Source organism: Camponotus vicinus, unplaced genomic scaffold (assembly GCF_025532165.1).
Source record: "Camponotus vicinus isolate PSW18456_S1 unplaced genomic scaffold, iyCamVici1.0 SCAF_10, whole genome shotgun sequence".
Lineage (NCBI taxonomy): Eukaryota > Metazoa > Arthropoda > Insecta > Hymenoptera > Formicidae > Camponotus > Camponotus vicinus.
The window spans coordinates 2,796,521-2,814,473 of record NW_028141946.1 but is presented as its reverse complement, the minus strand read 5'-3'; the positions used below and the strand labels follow the sequence as shown (position 1 = coordinate 2,814,473).

Here is a 17,953-nt window from a genome sequence, read left to right as displayed (position 1 = left end):
ACAAGGGCAGCATTGTCGAGAGTGAAAGGGGATTGTATGTTATAGGTATGTTCAAGTCCTGAGGGAGTAGACAGTGAGGTCAGAAGCACGATAATGGGGATAATAAATGGCTTCGGACCGCCCTTTGCAATTCACCCTTGGCCCGTTGAAACCTTTCGAAGGACATGTACCATGCTGAAGCCGCAATTTCGCGTATATATCAGCTTTTATTAATATATGATACTATCAATTTGTTGCTGCATGTAAAGTCGCGCATAAACGTATAAAACTTATAATATCACTTCTTATAGAATATTAAAAAAGTAAACAGTAAATTATACAATATTAATAAAAATATTACTGTAAAATTAATTCATATATGCGATAATTATATATGTAAATAAATCATCTTTTATTTATAATATAATACATTTATATATTTAAAGCAGCTGTTATGAAATGGATAATTAAAGCACATTTAATTTACAACAATAATTCACATAGAAGTAGTATTGATTCGTAAAATATAATAATATTACATGTGTGTATAATATTAGATAAGAATCTGTTATATATTTTGATATTCATTAAAATAAATTTATATTTCCTAAAGAAAAAAATCAAAATTTCACAAAATACTCATACATAACATTTCTTTAATGCTACATAAATATGCAACGAAAATTACATATACAGTACACACTTACTGTATTATATACACATTATTCTATATATCATTGTATAATAAAGATTTTTTCACATTACAACTTTAAGAAATGACTACCGTTTTGCTACAGAATTAATAGCTAGAAATCAATAGTCATTGTGTCTCTGCAAAGCATTATCTCGTTTACAAAAGGGCAAAGGCTGCTACGAATGGCTGAAGAGTCGGATTATCACACAATCTGTACGTACTTATTTTCAATTTCCAGCAGAAGAAAGGGATAGAAGTTGTCCTTATCTTGCACCAATCCGTGAAGACTTACACCAACTCTGCGGGTATCGCAAAATCTCTCTAAATGGAAATTCGCTGTAGCGAAGTTTCCTCGCTTTCCTATATGCCTCAACACGTTGTCCCTAGTAGACTGATGAGCATGCACACGGAAACGATTCCGCTTTCTGCTCGTCACTGCGCAGAAAGGGATCGAGATAATTCCTGAGAATTTCACACATTGCTCATTGTCAATCGAATTAAAACAGTTATTTGTTAAGATAGTAATCGAAAAGAATCGTGTCATTTAGTATTAATGCTACAAATACATAACGTAATATTCTAATTTTTTCAGAAAATAATTAGCTCACACAACCATACGTATTTCTAATTTTAATTATGTTGTACATACATTATAACAATTTTAATTGTGTGTTAATTAATATTGATCGAAAATTTTGTATCTAAAAATCTGTAAATCATAGTCGTATTATTTAATTATGTTATTTTGTTACATAATTATTTAAATAAATTTTTTATGTTTATCAATAATCTGATAAAAATTGTTTTTATCACAAATAAACATATTCTCTTGTCATATATATAATAATAATAATAATAATAATTGAAACTATTTTCTTTCTAAACGATAATGTAATTTTTCTTTTTTTTCTTCTATATATTAATGAAAGAACGTCGTTATTTAAAAGAAAAATAATTTATTGAATTACTAACAAAAAAATAAAGAACAAAAAATGGAATAGATAACATCTACTTGATTAAGAAAAATAAATTATTGTAAAATGAATGACTTGAATATTTTTCAAAGTAACAAGAAGTGGTTGCATTATCAGTATAAATCGCAGCCAAAAAGGAAAAGAATAAATATTGTGATGTAACACAGATCACGAAACGTATATATGCTATCTTTAATTATAATCGCATATACAGACACACGTCAAAGAATGTATGTATTAGTTGACATAGACGCCGTATTGACCGTATTGATGAAACAATCGATGCAGTTGGAAATTAATTTCAACCATTACCCTATGATATCAAATCAACGTCAGTCATATGATAATGAAACCATTATACAATAAAATTCAGTACACATATTATGTTTATATCCTTCTTTGTAAAATAAATCTAGTCTGATGATTTATTGCGAAAGTAAATCATCTCAGCTTTTTACGCTTCGTAACGCGGGATGACATCGATGTCAAAATCTAAAGGATCCGTGACTTGCGCACCGGTTATCCCTTTGGAAATACAGAACCATATATTCCCGGATAGGTCACAAAGGAGCACCGAATACAGAGCGTTGAAAAAGCAATTGCTGCTATCCGTGCGTTGGATAAGGAAAGATTCCTTTCGTATAGTTGTCATAAAAGTGCAGTGTGTTGTAGGCGAATATTCTGCACGCTATTTCCCTCCTTGACGCAGTCTCGTCTGCATAGTAAAATTCACTTACTAAAATGTCCGAGGGCTTGCATGAGAAAAATCCTGCGAAGTTACCAATGAATAATGGATCCTCTATTTCGGCAACGAGGTCCAAGGACGAAGCTTTCAAAGACAGTATGCATCACTGATTTCTCTTTGGAATATATTTATTCAGATGTGCTACGCCATGGTATAATGTTTTTTACGGCAATGTACGAAATATCTTGTTATTGCATTATGAGTTTGTGTCGCGACATTTTCTTCTCTCACGGGCAACATATGCCAGTCTTTTCTCTAAAAATGTCCTCTTAAAGTTTTACAACTTACTATAGTATAATAAAAATGTTGACTTTATTATATCAATGTCATGTCAAAATAAAAATTAATAATTTATATGCATAAAATATATTCGTAATAATGAGCTGGAAATTATATCTTGTATTTTGTTTTCTGTTACGTTTTATGTATAATACTTAATTGTACTGCAGATAATTTTACATCCTATTATACACATCCAACTATACAACTATTCAATGATATTTTAACCGAATATCGTTTATTCTAAACACTATCGGTTATTGTTGTAAAAATCAACCCTAAAGATTTCAATTTACATAAACTAGTAAACATTATCATCTGATTCTTATAATGTCTAAACGAAAGAGATTTGTTAAAAGTAGTTGTGCTAATCATTTTAAACTTGACTTTAAGCAGCTACTAAAATTATAAGTACACTTTTATTCATCACAAATATTTGATGTTTATATCGTAAACATTAGTCTGAAAAAAATAAGATTTAATCTTATAAAAACAAGATAATTATTAAAATAATAATCGTTGTAAAATAATAGGATTATTTATTAAACGATTTTCAAAATTTCATTCTCATAATTTTTTTTAAAGTCTTTTCATATACATAGAGGAAGGAAATTATTTATAAGACATATAACTGACAAATAATAGAATGAGATATATGTGTGAGGTCACGTTTCATCACATCTGGATTATTCTACGAACATGCAAGCTTTACAAACTTTCATCTTTTTGTGAATAAAAAAACAAAGAAATAATAATCCTTCATATAAAAGAGATAATAAATGTATATATCTCTCTTCGCGATATATATTGTAAGAAAAACGGAGCTCTCTCGGAGCTCTCATCCGAAATATCGTAAAATGTGTCGATTTCGTATTCACCTCGCGATACCGCGCCGCGCGAAATACGATCGTTCGCTAACAAAGCTTTAGCAGGAGAAGGTGAAATCGATAAATTCCGATCGGCGCCGTACAGATGATCCGCGCAAGCGCGTGCGAAGAAAGGTGGATTTAAAATCACCCTGGAAAGAATTGGGCGCATTGGATAAAGCTGTTCTCCGTCGCGGCCGGTCAATCACGATCGTATCTCGAAGGGATGTTCCATCTCGGTCGCAAATGCACCGTGCACCACGTGAGCCACGTACGATCGCGTGCACGCGTGGCGAATGACCGGCGATGAATCGCACCGCGGACGGCCGAGAGCGGCGTGACAAGAGTAGGTGGGACATAATTCAGTTTTACGAGCCACCGCCACGTCTGCGTTATTTATATAAAAGCGCCGTGGAAACTCGCCGAATCGCGAACCGAATCCATCCTTCTATTTATTATCGTCGACGTCGTTGTTGCACGTCCTTTTCGTCCTTCCGCCCGCCGCTGCGGCTACGATCTCTTCACCCACGCACATCGAGACGCTCGTTCTTCTTCTCCATGCCTTTTGCTCACCATTGCGCCAAGTCCGAGACGGCTTAACAAGGAATTATTTATTGGGCAAGTTTCTTCGGGAGAAACTTCTGCTGCCGCAGCGGTCGAACATGTGAAAATATGTATACATATGTATTGGTTCGATTAAGTGGTCAACAAACGACAATGTATGGACGATCTTGAACGATTATTTGCGAACTCTTTATTTATATCACTACGTTATGTATACTTTACATTATTGCTGCTTTCTCATTATATATACTGTAGATACATGATACAATTTGCTATTTTTTATTATATTACGCAAAAAGAAAAAAAAAAGGAATTTAATGGATGAGAATTATAAATAAATTATAATTCAACGCGTCATACAATAAACGTTAGTTATTATATGAAATATATATTATGTAGAGAATATGTAATTTTACTTTGATCCTAGAGTTGTAAATGTTATTTGCAATCATGTTAGTGCGAATAGTACAAATGCTGTGCATTTTGTCAATGAGGCATTGCACTATTATATTATACATATATATTCTATAATCAATGAATATAATATCAAAATGTTCTTCTATTGAATGATTATCGCTTCATATTTTGATGTAATCGCATGAGTGCACACCGCTAGGAAATTCTATTATCCTTCCCTACATAATAATAATCTAATTAAACAAAGCGAATCGCCAATTGTGGAAGTTATTAACACGATAATAGAACAATAATTTATTCGAGAAAGACACGCCAGATAAATTTCGTAAAGGTCCCTAGAAAATTAATCTCTTTATAATGAATTATAATGAAGTCTGTATACACCCGTTGATAACAAATGATAATTCATGATTATACAATAAAATGAATAAGTACGTATCATAAAAAATGTAGAAGGTTAACAACGAGGTCACGGGTAGATAAATTAAAATAAATCCCAGTACTTAATTAATACTGCTTCCTGCTAATTGTAAGACTATGTTTCATTTTTAATTTCTTCGCCAGATGTAATAGCAGCTCCCTTATTGAGTTATAAAAACTTAATATTTTGCTTAATATCGCAGATGTCGACAAACTAATGGCAAATAACGAACGCAATTTAGAAATACAACCCTGCCTGTCCAATTTAGATTTAATTCCACTTTAAATGTCCGCAATATCCAAAATTATATATATTATTAAACTTCAGATTGGTGGAAAAAAGATTCTTCGTTTTGAAATACATTCATTCCCTCTAGAAATATTCTACTGTAATATATAAAAAAAATTTTTTTCTTGATAAATAAATCGTTGAGAAATTTCCAAAAATTGTCGCGAATATCCTACGTAATATTAAATAGAAATCACATAATATTATATAGACCTATTTTAAAGTTTTATTATTAAAGTTAATTACTATCGATCACAGTTATTATACCATTTTTCCCTTTCTTTCTCTCTCTTTCTCTTTCTCTTGCAGCAAATTACATCACTAGTTTAATCAAGAATTTTTGAAATTATTAAATCAAAATTATAATTCACTTTAATATTATTTCTTTTTACGCATTTAGATTAATGTGTGCTGTAGCGAATTTATTATGTACACTTTCACTGCAAATTCTAAGAGAAGACGATAACCTAGTAACGTAGGTCTCCTTGAGCTCAACAACTATGCTAAAACTTCATCGTGAATCAATGAAGCGATGGCAGGTAATGACGCTCGACGGAGTTCAGCTCTTCATTGCCAGCAGCACCTATCCTCCTCTCTCTCGAGAGTGCCGTCCATCCTACGTCGGCCTCACCATGAAATCCACTTTGACGCTATTGCTGAAGCTGAGTACCATTCTCGGTTCCAACTCCGAGACGTCTTAGATATTGACGAACCAATTTCTATAATTTCGGAAGAGACTCATCGATTCCCATGCGTAAACAAAACCGGCGATTGCGATTCCCAATTCGATTGTCATCGAGAAAAAATAAAAATATCGTGATACTTAGCATTCTCACTGACAATATCTAAAACTCTAATAATGTCCGATTTCACCAACCACGTTTAACTTTAATCTTATTGTTAGTTTAACTTACTCTTGTCTCTTTCTAAAGGAACAGTTAGGAGACAAAGAGTGAGTTAAACTAAGATTAAAGTTAAACGCGGTTGGTGAAATCAGGCATAAGACAACTTTATAACAACATATAGTGTATGAAAATGCACACACGCGCGCATTGATGCACTCGTTTTATTCCGTTGTATTTTTTTACAATTTTCTCTGTATTTGGCACAAATGATCATATATCCAATCATTTTTTTACTGTCGCATTAACTTTGAATATAGATGCTTTTCATCTGTTATATATTTCATTGAATGATAATAAAAACAAACCATTACTTTGTCTTCTTTTATTATCTTGTCTTTTTTTATTATTTTATAAATCGATATATTTTTTTAAATAATAAATATACATATAAATATACAGTTAAAATGCAAAATACCTCTCTCTTCTAAACAAATTTCTAATTTCGAAATCTCAGTTTCTAACATTTACTATTATCAAGCAACCATAGCGTACATGCATATTCTGCAAAATATCGACTACGCGTAGCTTTTTTTACTGGCTATCGTGCATGCAGACAACGAGAAAGGGTTGGACGATAACGAGCACGCGTAACATGAATATTTTTTTTATTTTTGAAACTTTTTCCATTCCCTGCAACACATACGAAGAATGTACTATATGTACATCGAGCTCATGCAAAATGCGGCCATTTGAAGCAAGTTATTATGCTTTTTATTCGCATTTTCTTTATTCCCCGCATATTTTAAGCTTGCTTTTAATAATTTTACTGATGATTTTAGATGCGAATAATTTATAATTAATATTTTGGTACGACTGCAAATCAGGAAATAAAATCTTTAAAAAGGAGATGAATTGTGCGTGTCGACCGTAGATGATAACGATACTGCATAACTCTCGTAAATAATTATTTGAATTTTACGTATTTTTCAAACAACATTCGTTTTTTTATTATTCGCGCAGAGTACAATTTAATTTTTCACAAATTGAATATAACAATAATTAACTTTATGAATGCGTATAAAAATTTAACGAGGAAATTAATATAACTATCAATCAACAAATATTTGTCTTATCAATCTAAATTAACTTATGTTACAAATAAAATGCAAACATATGTATTCCAATATTAAGAGAAATAGAGCTACACATTAATTGACTTAATAAATGTATAACAAAAATTCTAGCATAATAATAGGATTCACAAAAGGTTAAATTATCAACGACTAATAGCGCTACAATAGATTTCAGTATTTTCGGTCTGGTCACGGGTTTCTTAACCATGCTGTTCGTTATTATGCAAATTAATTCCGACGATCAAACCATCGCGTTACACTATATTATGAGCAAGCAAAAAATAGATCACTTAACCTGGGGAATTGGCCACTTAGCCACTTTTAAATTAACCAATAAATTATACTAATGATTTGCTTTTAATCATTTCATATGTATCTCCATTACATATTAATTTCTCGATTTCTTTAAAATTCGTGTTGCGAACATGTGATTGATATGATTGATCATATTTATTAGAATTCCTGTTTGTTATTATACTTATATTGCAAAATATTCCAGAATTAATATACGTCACAAACAGCAATAGATATCGTAAGCAATAAAAATCGTAGTAAATAAATATAATGCACTCAATGAAAAAAGAGCACTTGTGTTCGATAAGCGAAGTATTTTTTTTAATAAGCGCAGAAATTTATCAAAAAAATGTACCAGTTACTCGTCACAGGAATAACGATAGTGATTATGTTCGCGAAATCCAGGCATACACGTCACGTTAATCGACAAGAAAATCCTACTCCAATTTAACCCCGACGAAAGGGATCTGGTAAAAGTTGCAATTAATCACGAATTACGCGCTGATCTTTCTAGCGAGGACATAAATTAACGCCGACATGGTGATTTAAGCGGCTTAATTGCTACATAGGTATCCAATAAAAAATACAGGCTGTTCGCTGACTCGATGCAATGAACTACCTAGAATATGTGCGAAAAATTTTCTTCATATTTTTACATATTAGTTCTCTAGTTATTTATAATCTTGCTAATATCCAAAAATTGTAATTTTATCATGAATCAACATTTCTTGTAATGAGTGTACTTAATTAATAGTTCAATTTGAAGAAATTTAAGCAAAAATATTACACTAATACACAATAATCACTTTTATAATAAATCATAAAATAAAAAAATTATGTGTAAAATTTATTGTACAAAATTACGCACTAATTGATACGTAACGTAAAATTAAAATTATATACAATAGTACTATTTAATTTACTAGAAATCAGATATATTCAAACTACAAAATGCTAAAACTCGAGAAATTTCATTTACTGCAATTAATTTTGGAAGAAAATGTCTCGCGAGATCACGTGCAACTCGTAGTGGTTCGGAAAACTTTGATTTTTCCGATTAAAGGGACAATAGAGACGATATCTCGAATAACGCTCCCGTGGGCAACGAAGGGAAGAAAACGTGCAGGCTTGCCTCCTGCTTCGGAGTCGTGGCGCGGTCCTTACTGATCGACCGTTTCCGGTTTCAGAATATAATGCAAGTCGCGTAGCGCCCGGAAAATGAGCCCGCTTTTCTCGTTCTCTGATTGGAAAACTACGAATTGCTTCCTGCGGACGATGGATGCCCGCGACCAAACTGAAGCGGAGACGGGAATGCGCTCGTAAAGAAATCGAGGAGAAATGTGTCAACTGTTCCATATAAACTGTTTCAGATAAAGAAATTCTTTGACGTATGCTCGCTGAATGAATTGATCGATTAACAAATTAATTAATTCTATCAATTTTAAACATTTTATTTAGCGTTGAAATATATAGATAAGTTTATCATGTATTTTTACTTCTCTGATTTCTATCTTTTCAACAGAAATCTTATATTTTATATCGTATATCGAGCCGTATATGGATCAATACGGAATGTTTGGTTCGAGAAAATCACGGCCTAATGATACCGTATACCTTAAATTACAAGATCGCTCGTCCGCGCCGAACTCTTTAAAAGTTCCTTTTAACGGTATCGAGTGCGCTGTATCTCGAATGGTAGCACGATCCGAGTTATGACCTACCTCAGCGCAAGACCACTTTTCCACGAGGGATTCTTTTTTTCTCTATTGGTGAGAACTTTTATGGTTGATCTTATCGCCTCCCCTCAGTTTACACGAAAATAAAAAATAGGAGGAAGACGATTCGAAGAAAGCAAGATCAAAATGAACAGCACCTCTGAAAAAAATATCGCCGATGAATTTAAACAAGTATCTCTTGAGCTGGATCACTTTTTCCATCGATCGCAAAACTAATAAAGAGCACACGAAGGAATTAAGTTATATACATGTATCTATAATTTTGCTGCATTTACTGAACGTTGAACTTTGTTACAAAGTACATGCAGCAATCTGCATCTCATCAATTCCATTAATACTCTAAGCTTAATATACATGTTAACATCATGTATTTTGTTTCCAGTATGTCGACCATTTACATATGTTAACAAGACACGAACGATAATTCATTTAATAAAGATCCTTCAGCTTTAATTGAATTTCTCCATATTATTCTCTACAATTTTTTTAAATTTAAAAAGAATCTTTCATCAAATCTTTTAAATAATGCCGCTTATTACAATTTTGTAATACTACTTTTAAATAATACACTGAACTAGCAATGAACACAATTAAGAAATAAACGCGAACAGTAAATAAAACGAAACTGGGACGGACACGAAAAATCTAAAAGTACCGACGGCAGCTTAAAATATTGCCCGACAAAGATCCCGGCAGGACCTTCGACCTATCACCGTGAATAACATCTCCTCTTGGGCTCTCCTTTACTTTACGCGACACTGCGTTTTTTATCTCCATCCCGCGAGTATATCGACGTACAGAAACCGTAATGCTCCGATATTACGATCCAAAGCATTCGCACGAATTACGAAAGCTTCCTAATTTATCATCCTCAGCTTGATTTTTCTATCCTGACAATTATAAATTGCACGAAAATATTCTTCTTTTTTATTATTGTTGCACAAAAAATCAAATTTATCATTTTTTCTAAACATTTTTTCTAACCATTTCTAATCATTTTTTCTAATCCATTGTGTATTTAACATAATAAAAGCATTATCAAAAATGGATTTTCAAGGATTTTCTATGAAAGTATATATATATATATATATATATATATATAATGAAGAACGAAATGCACACATACGAACGAAAATAAAATTCTTTATTCATTAAGATAAATAATTGTATGACTATAACTCACACATTTGCAATAATTGATTTAATAATAAATGAAATCCTTTGTATTCAACAATCCCTGTATAATGCGAGCAAATAGGGAAATCTATATCGTATGTAATGTAATGTTACAAGCGTAATGGTACGATTATTTTATCACTGATGCGAATAGGCACATACCACATAGGCATAATACATAGGCATAACACAAAAGCACATTGCATCTGCTCGGGGCTGTTTTAACAGAATAACAGTTTGTAATAGCCTCCAAACGACAGACATTACTCATAAATGACATGCATTCGATGATACTCGAAATTGCATATACATGATAACTGACTGTAAGGCAAATACGTAATGTATCGTACATACACTTTTGAGCACGTACGTACCGCGGAAAAGAGATCTTTAGCGCAATGTCATGAAAGTAATGCTCGATTCTCTTTCTCGTATAAAATTCGTTTTCTCTTTTATCTGACTTATCTACGTTCTTTATATCAAGCACTCTTTACAATCTATCGACGATCTTTTTAACTTTTCCCTCTTTTGTATCGCACCACTTCCTCATACTCGCCCCTTGCAATAGCACATCTTACCTTCAAGACCCTTTGATACTTCTTACTCGCTTAATAAAATGAAAGCGTACTCTTGTTCCACGGTAGATGAAATCGACTTTTGCGATGAAATCACGATTACAATGAAGTCCTTTTTGTGAGCGGACATTCCGTAGGCAAATAAGGTTACAATGACAGGACTTCAGATAACTTTGAACTTCTTACGAAGCGCAAAGTGTCGAGCGATAATATGACTGTCAATAATCAACTGATTACATTATTCTTCACTTGAATTGTATCATATATCCTGTATTATTTTCTTATATTGTTCATATTTCCATTACTATTATAAATAATTATTTTTTTTTGCTTCGAGATTGAAATATTCACATTTAAAAAAATAATACAGAAACGATATAAATTATTTAAATTGTTATTTTATCTGAAATAACAATGTAATATATTGTAGAACTGTTTATCATGTGAAGTAATTTTATACAAATTACTTCACGTTTCAAAACGAAAGACTGTCTATCCGAGAGCTTCCTGACTTTTCTCATAATAGAGACTAAAACTACTCAAATCTTTAATCTTCAGAAATGTGTCAGTACACGATGCTAGGCGAATATCGTCTCGTTTCACGAAGGGCAACTCACCTCCTATTCCTGATTCGACATTCGGTATCCCCATTGATCCTGGTCAATCCTTCATTCAGATACGCAATCCCGATACGCCGAGATATCCAGAATGCCTTATGGACAGACTGATCCTGACACACGATGCACATTACACAAGGGAATCGCACGAGCTGATCTGCAACCTCTATATAGTCTTCATCCACATTGTGCTCTTTCAACGCGAGATATGTCACTTTAAAAGAACGTCCAGAGAACTCAATTTTCACAAATCACACTTCCTCTATAAAACAAAACGCTTCTTTAACCAACGAATAAATCAAAAGATACTAGACTATATACATAAAAAGTCTTCTTGAATTAAATTTGTCATAAACCAATTATAATGCAATTGATTCTATAAAAAGGGCTTCCTTTCTTTTATATTTTTATATTAATTTATTTATATGTAAAGAAAAACAAAAAACTTTATTATGTACCGAATTCTTTATATAATTATTAATAAAAAAAATTCTCTCTTTCATACATGACTTCGACTTTTACGGCAGAACTACTAGAAAAGTGCGAAAGAAAATTGCGAGGTACATGTAGAAAATCGATAAATAGATACGAGAGTTTCATCGTTGTTGTACAAGCCAAAACGGAGTGCTCCGTCAAGAGTATTGCCGTGTAACACGCCGGCGCGTGTTTCACAAATTTAGAAAACTCGTTCACGTCCGAAGTTCGAGGTTACCGTTTTTGCCGTCACAACCGCAGCCGCTGGCCTACGAGACGCTTTAGCTTCTGAAACCGCTCATTCTACGCGAGCCTGTTTCTTGCCATTGTGCAAACACAGTTGCAGCTGTGTTCCTGGATATAAAAGCGAAAGAATTGGTTTTTACGAGCGGAACACTTCTGGAATACTTGAGTAGAATAACCCCGAGAAGCTCTGCCATGATACTTATGCATCTGTCGCACGTTCATTATCCGACCGATTTTTCTCAGATCGTGATTCTTAACGATTATATGACATTAATTTTTATGAGGACAAAAATTTTGCGAAGACAAATAACTCGTACGCAAGTAAAAGTACGAGTTATTACTAGAGAATATAAAATCATGGCTATCAATGACAATAAATACATGAAATTATCATTGAATTCCCTCGATGCATATAAAAAACTGATCAAATTTTATTTTATCAGAAACGCGTGTGTCATAAAATTCAAAATAGCATCTACTGAAATCTTGACTTCAATAGAAAATGAAATCTACCGTCGTATCGATTTTGTCTCAGTCTCAGGATTCGCTTCTTGTCACACGGTAGCCGGAACTAAACGATCTTACTACAATGGAGTGAAATCACGCTCATTTGTATCGATCCTGCGAACAACCATTCGCTGCAAGGACAAAGCGTATCTCGCTTTAATCGAACAAAGTACTACCGCGATTTCCCTTCTACCAACGTTAGATCTTCGACGGAACTTCGACGTGCCGATTGCATGCAACGGACGGCAGACTTCGTCGTTCGAATAGAATGGATTGTCACGCAAGTGTATGAATGGCATGAATTGTCAAGCAAGTATATGAATGCATGTTCAATAAAGTCAAAGAGGAAGACGCACATTATTAGTTCCAAATGTATAATTAATTTATATTATCTCAGATACAATAGCGAATGAAATATTTAATTTAATTAAATTTTAGCATATCAAGGTGTTTAAAATTTTATTACTATCGAATTATTTCGAACACTTCGCGTTGCCAAGAAGACTCGTTATAAAATCCATTCGCACATGCGCGTTGCGCTCTTTTCCTATACAACATTATCATGCTTGTAATAATAATCCTCTTAGATGTTTTTGTACCCATTTTCTTCTACATTATCGAAACGATATTATATTAAAGCTTTGATTAAATTTCGCTCTTTCGTAATTTCAGAAAGCAATATGTACAAGCAATACAAACAAACTTCCACCCCATTATCAGATGAAAATATAATTCTCGACAAAAAATAAAATTTTTCAAGAGATGAATGCACGATTCTTAGGCATATCACCTAGAGGAGCGATATTGTTGATAGCCTTGAGAGATGATAGTGTAGTGACGTCGGAGTAAACTGAGAAGAAGATAAGCCGTTAATCCATTACCGGTTAATTGAAGTAAATATAGAGGATTCTCATCCCACCGCTCCCTTCTACGACTACATTTGTGGCGGATGCAAGAAGCTCGAGAAGTTAATTTCTAAAACAAAGAGTAAGTATTATTATTATCGTAGCAGCGGATAAACAGGGACGAGTACCCGAGAAGTGACAGAGTTTGAAGGGCGGCGGTAAACGCTGCACGGGAAAGAGAGTATAGGGTCTCCAATTGCTGTCCGTTCCTACACCCTTTCCCTCCCTTTCTGTCCCACCCCAATTAAAACTTATAAACTCCAACGGTCTCTCTGTAGCGATACTAGTTTTGCTTTTTTTTCAACCGGCTTCTGCCTATCCTCTTTTTTTTGGCCTTGCGAAACATTTCTCGCAGACTCGCGACCGAATTTAACGCTCAGACTCTACCGAGCTCGTTATAGTTGTTTAACTTTAATTGCGCGGCTGATAGGATAGCGCGACCGCCATTTCAGCTATTTCCGTTTACGGAAAAACAATACACAGCTAACGATAAAAAGGGGCACATTGGAAGGAGCTAATTCCGGATCCGCCGCGAAAAAATCTTTATTAGCGATTAACGATTATCGATAATCGATAACGACTATCATTAATTTTCTTCCAGCAAATATACAATTAGTATAACTAAACAATTTAGTACGATTGATGTACGATTGATTATAAACTGCACAAGCACATAGCAGCAAAATTGCAATCGCGTGCAACAATCATGAGAAATAAATTTAAATACATAATTAAATACATAATTAAATACATAACTTTTAAATACATAATTAAGTATTCGGAATAGAATTAAATAAGTCATAACATTTACAAAATTTCGTATAAACTATCATGAAAGCATAAAAAAATAATTTACAATACTATTAAAAAAAGAATAGAATTCGTGATTTTATTTCGCGGCGAGATTATGTTGTCCCTTTTGCAAAAACATCTGGAGACTGGAGCACTCCCATGATTGTCATAAAATACTTTTTACTGCTCACTTATAGCCGTTTAGGTTTAGGTTGGGAGAACTCAGTAGTCACGGCACGCAATGAAGAACATTACCTTCAACTTTCCCCTCATCATCGCCTTCTCGATCTGACCCCGTTCTTATGAAACAATACGTAACTTTGTATAACGTTACAATATCTCTATATTTATAGTCCGCGAATTTATCCCGATTTTGCTCGTAAAGGGAAAGAGGGGAAAACGAATCGAAAGGTAGAAATTTATATTGAACCTATCTCCACTTCTATCTTTTCAATCGAAATTTACCGCTCGTTCACAGAACAACAGAGGAATGTGATAAAATACGGTTTCAACGCAGAATTTAAACTTACATTTTTCGTGAAAGAACAAGCGATAAAATTAAAGCTATCATCCATCACTTTGCAAGAACAATTTTCTCATCTCTGTAAGCGTCAAGCGATATTTTAATATATGTATAAAGCAAAATTATTTTGATGAAAATATGTCGAAAATTAATTTTAATAATATCTTTAAAATCAAGTTTATACTTAATTGGAGATTTAACTCTCTGTTGTACACACGTTATATATTATTAATTATTAGTAATCCTTACCCAATTTTAGTCCTGTTCTACGTATCTGACACGTATCTGAGCAAAATTTAACACAAACACAAGATACCATAAGAATGCATATCACTAATTCCAAAAACTAGCAGAAAGTTTGATTTATAACCGTATAGTTAGCAAAAGAAGCTGATACAAGTGAGGCTCCGCTCTATTAATTCAAACGTCTCAAAGACAATCTTCTATCTATGCAACGCATTGGAGTAATTGTTAGTAACGATATATCTCGGCTGCAGGTATGTGAGAATAACAGCGTCTACGTGCATCTAGCCAGGGGGATGCTTAATTAAACGTTCGTGTTAATTGCTGGGACTCCGCGTCAACCCTCGACCCGCGCAATTCCAACGCTATGTAGGAAGAACTTCCGGTTTCCATCGGTACTAAATGGAGCGGCACACACGTACAGGCACCGTATTTTGTCACGTATATCACTGCAGCGCCTTGCACTATTTTCAAGAAATGCACGTGCCATAATTTAATGCTTAATTAAAACATCGCTTAGCTCTTCGCATCGGATCGCATATTTAGCAAAGCGTCGTAATCTGCCGTATTTTTTTCTTATATGATATCTCACACATACTTTTAATCGAGAAATAAATAAAAAAACAAAATTCAATTTCGAGTCAACAAAATCAATTAAAATCAGAACAGAGCAGAATTCTTCAGGATTAGGTATAATTTCTGAGATAAATTCTGTGATAAATTATGCTCCCGTTTTAAAATATAAGAAAATATAAGAAAAATGAGGACGATAATAATGTTACTTTTTATAACAGAATATTAAAATTTTAGACACTATAAAGCGGGAAAAAATGCTAAGAAAGAGCTACTAAACGGATAATAAACGCAGCAATCAAATATTTGATTATCGGCTATAATCACGTAATTTCATCCGGCATCCATAAATTGCACTAAAATATAGATTGAAGTTTTCAAACAAAAAAACGCGAAATATAAATTTATCGAAACTAGCTATGTGTGTGTATATATGTATGTGAAATACAAATCGTGTCCAGATCTTGAATGCTCGCACAGGATGCTGCTGATCATATCCATTTTTTGTTATGCTCATACAGAAATATGTTCGATGCACTTTCGTATTTTATCCGTTTATATTATTACCAATGTATTATCGATTCGCTACGACCTGAAACTTTTCTATTCCCGCCGTCGACGTAGAATCGACAATTCAAAGATTAGTGCTATTTCGCGATTAAACAATCGGCCATGTTCTCACGCGCGTTCATAGACGCGTGCATAAGCGTGCATAAGCGTAGATGCATGCGTATAACTAGACGAGGGCAAAGTCCATAGTCAAACAGTGAGCGTTAGGCGGAACGACAATAAATTAAGCTCAGTCGGAACTCGAAATTGAATCAAACGCGGTAATCTCTAACGCAATTGATTCCGGCATGCAAACACCTCTCGAACATGGAAGGGTACCGCGGAAGGGATAGTTCCGGGGGATGGTTGTCGAGGAAGAGAGCAAAGGGTCGGAGGGGATAGAAATATGTATCGATCGGTTGATATATACCATAATGATTATACTAATAGCGCAGTTTCTCTCTCTTCCTCTCCCTCTCTCTCTCTTTCTCTCCGTGTCCCCAGATAGTATTTCATCATCATCTATCTCGCTACTATTTATAAATAGCTCTATGTAGATAATTGTTATTGCATATCGAATAGCGATAGAAATTAGTGCATTGTATTTCGCAGAATATAATACAGTTCATGATCAATTTTACTTGTTAGAATTCAGATTCGGCGAAATAACATGCCGAGAGAGATTTAAAATTAATTAAGTTTTTATTAAACTATATTTGATTACAATTTCGAAAATCTTTCTCGATCTCCTCCTTTTTTCGCGATATCTATAATATATACATATAAATTTCGAACACATTTCAAACATATAAATTTCGAAACACGACAATAATTAATGATTCGACTCCCCCGCACAGAATAATTTGCAAATAACAGATTAACGAAATTTTTGTGACGGACGCGAGCTGCAGGCATTTTCTAGGGAGATGCCGACAATGTTCTAACACAATGTGGTTAACAGGTATGTGATTAACGAGCCAGCTCGTTAAATGACTCGCTGTTTATATTGTATACCACTGTCGCGCAGCACTAAATCGGTCGTACCGTTTAAATATCGGCCAGTACTACACTGAATTCGGGAAACGAGCGCGATTTGCCAGGATCTGCTAGATTTACTAAGCAATGGCCTGGATAATCCGTCGCGTTTACTGCTGTATCCATCGTCCAACTCGATATACGGGTATGCGGTTCCTATATCACGTTATAAGTATTATACAAATACTATGTGCATCATTTATGATACAACATATAAAGCTTCACATTATTTTACTATATCAAAAATATGCGATGACACGATATACAAACATAATATACATAACAATATATACATGTAAAATAATTGAAATTATGAAGATAATAATTTTGGAACAATATTGCACGTGGTCTTCGTTATACAACTAAAACCAACTAGCCAGAGATAAGCTCAAATGATAAAAAATAATAAACCTAGACATAAATATGCTGAAAAACGAAAAATAAAGAGCTTAGTAGACATTTGCGTATATGGAAAAAAAATTTGCTAGCATAGCATGTTCCAT

General features: G+C 33.6%; 1 protein-coding gene across 1 annotated transcript in view; it reads right to left on the bottom strand.

Annotated features, from left to right (window-relative positions):
• The window catches only part of LOC145960603 (TWiK family of potassium channels protein 7), a 261,015-nt gene that overhangs the window by 219,328 nt on the left and 23,734 nt on the right, over positions 1-17,953 (bottom strand). The gene's annotated exons all lie outside the window — the stretch shown is intronic.